Genomic DNA, 3,383 nt, shown 5'->3' with positions numbered 1-3,383 from the left:
CCATGCTTCCATTAATTTGGCCTGGATTCGATTTTGATACAAGTATCGATCTAGATAAAAGCAAATTGCTTCAGTTTTTCAACTACCGCGCATATAAAACACTTTATTATGATTGATTTTGACTTTATAAAATTATAATTCCCAAAACCCAATATTGCAAAAGGCACAGGTAGAAAGGATATAAAAACCAATACGCAGAATATTTGCTCGCCTTATCATCAGGATGCTTGTTCGAACACAAACACTTGATCCACATTATCTGTAAGTAGGGGTGGGAAAAAAATTGAATTCAACTAAACCGATGCTGAATTGAATTGAACTGATAAAAAATAGTTGATTTTTTTTTTCAATAAAAATTAATCTGAATTGTTGTACAGTTCAACTTCAAAAATCTGAACTGTTTTTAAATTAACAATTAATTGAACTATGAATTAAAATGAGAATTGTCTCTAAATTAACAGTTAACTGAATTGGAACCAAAATGAAAACTGCTTAAAAAAATTTAAATCATGTGACAGCGTCCACTTTCAAATTGTGTCCGTGTTATAGATCAGTTGATTCCCCTTCCTTATTCCTTTTATGTCTTTATGTTATCAGTTAGTAAAGTAACACAACCATTAATGGTTGAATTCGACCCCTTTTTTATTCATTTTTTTTCCCGCTTAACTATGCACCTAAACTGTACTTTTGCATTCATCAAACTACACAATAAGTTGGATCAACTAAATGTTAATATTTGAAGAAAAAAAAACTAAATCTTAATATTATTTTTTTAGGAGAGGAAAATGTTAATATCCAGAAAAAGTGATATTTTTTATATGTTGGAGTATTTAAAATAGAAATTAATAAAAAAACATTTTCTTCTCGTGAATGTTTTCAAGACAAATGATCCTTAAAAATAGTTTGGAGCAATTCGGAATAATTTGGAATAGTTTGAAGCATTTTAGAACAATTCAGATAAATTCGAAATAGTTTGGAGAGCAATTCAATCGGTTTAGTTCATTTTGAACCGCCTCTAAAACAGTTCAGTTCAATTTGCTTGAACAATTTGCCACAGTTCAATTCAGTTCGGTTCGAATTAAACAACCCTATTTGAACGTAGAGGCATCATGCATCTGATGTGGTAGAATGGTGTGTCGGCAACCATTATAAGATGAGCAAGGGAAGGAGAGGATGAACTGGACAATGAATTTTTAATAGTTAGATTTTAATATTATCTTTTAATTTATGAATTTTTAATAGTTAGATTTTAATATTATCTTTTAATTTTTTTTGTTGAGATCCAATGGTTGAAATTGATGGTTCTCGTTAAATTTTGATCATCCATGTTTGATTATATGGTTAAAATCACTTTCATATAAGATAATTTTCTCTCATATGATATATCCTCTATATATATATAATGTTTAACACTTCACCTTTTTCAAGCAAATTTTATAATTTTATTTATTGATATTTATAATAATCTAAATAGCACTAATTAACCGGTTTAATGCCACCCTTCATAGTAAGGAATAAAGCAAAATTGGTTGCAAAATGATACAACCAAGAAGAAGGAATTGACTATGATGAAATCTACATTCCAGTTGCAAGGTTAGAAGCTATAAGATTGCTGTTTGTATTTGCATGCATCACGGATTTCAAACTTTTTCAGATGGATGTAAAAAATGCCTTCCTCAACGGTCGCATTGAAGAAGAAGTGTATGTAGACCAACCACCAGGTTTTTTGGACTATGAACATCCTAACCATGTCTACAGATTGAAAACGACTCTATATGGTTTGAAGAAAGCACCAAGGTCATGGTGTGATAGATTGAGTAGTTTTTTAATTGAACAATCTTTCACCAGAGGTCAAGTTGACAAAACTTTGTTTATTAAGAAAGTAAACAATGAATTGTTAATTGTTCAAATATATGTTGATGATATTATATTTGGTGCTACTAACAAAACTTTGTGCAATGAATTTTCATGTTGTATGCAGAAGGAATTTGAGGTATCTATGATGGGAGAATTGAACTTCTTTCTAAGTCTCCAAATCAAGCAGATGAAACATGAAACCTTCCTCAGTCAAACCAAATACTGTATAGAACTAATTAAGAAATTTGGTATGAAAAAATGCAAAGAAACATCTACTCCAATGACTACTTCAACCTACCTTGACTTAGATGAGAAAGGTAAATCAGTGGATGAATCAAGATATAGAGATTCTGATTTTGTAGGATGCAAATTAGATAAAAAAAGCACAAGTGGGACATGCCACCTATTAGGAAGCTCTCTAGTGTCTTGGAATGGCAAGAAACAAGATTGTGTAACACTTTCTACTCTTGAAGCTGAATATATAGTTGTAGGAAGTTGCTGTGCTCAAAGTCTCTGGATGAAACAACAACTTGAAGACTTTGAAGTAAACCTTGGTCACATTTCTCTAATATGTGACAACACAAGTGCGATCAATCTAACAAAAAATCCTATCGTGCATTCTAGGACTAAACACATAGAAATAAGACATCATTTTCTTAGAGATCTTGTGTTAAAAGGTGATTGCTGCATTGAGTTCATAGATAGTGAGCATCAACTAGCAGACATTTTCACTAAACCACTTGCTAGAGATAGGTTCTTTTTCATTAGAAATGAACTAGGCATATTAGATGCATCTAGCATAGAATGACATTCTGTTTGCATAGTGCGTGATGCACATTGCTACTCATAATTTGTTTATGTTTAATTTATGTCTTAGTTGGTTAACTTGTGTGCATACTTATTAGTTTTTCAGAAAATCACACGTTTTTCCTAGTTATTTCGTGATTTCTCTCTATTTTAATCGATTACTCTTCATTTTAATTGATTATTGTATGATATCTGTTTGGTAAGTTTTTCAAAACTTTTTGTTTTAATCGATTACACCATGGTTTAATTGATTACCATTGCTTGGTATGTGTTGTCTGTTTTGAAAACTTTCCGTTTTAATCGATTACCTCACGTTTTAATCGATTACCATTATTTATGTTTGTGGTGTTTTGGTTAAAACTTCCTGTTTTAATCGATTACTTGTCTATTTAATCGATTACTTGTCTATTTAATTGATTACTTGTCTATTTAATCGATTACATGCCTATATGAATAAGTTTAGTATGGATTTCATTTTGTTTCAATCAATTACTTAACACTTTAATCGATTACAATGGCCTTAAGGGGATTTTTTTGGGAATATTTAATCGATTACGCTTGCACTTTAATCGATTACTTATAGCAGCTTTTGGTTTTAAGTGAAAACGAGGGCTAGCTTAATCGAATACCATGTGATTTTAATCGATTACTTGCGTGTCTGTTGTGTGTAATCAGTTACATTTCTTGATCTTCATCTCATCAAAACCTCCATTACTCCA

This window comes from Glycine max, chromosome 1 (genome assembly GCF_000004515.6).
Source record: "Glycine max cultivar Williams 82 chromosome 1, Glycine_max_v4.0, whole genome shotgun sequence".
In the NCBI taxonomy this organism is placed as follows: Eukaryota; Viridiplantae; Streptophyta; class Magnoliopsida; order Fabales; family Fabaceae; genus Glycine; species Glycine max.
The sequence above is the reverse complement of the archived record's forward strand: the minus strand, read 5'-3'. Positions refer to the sequence as shown.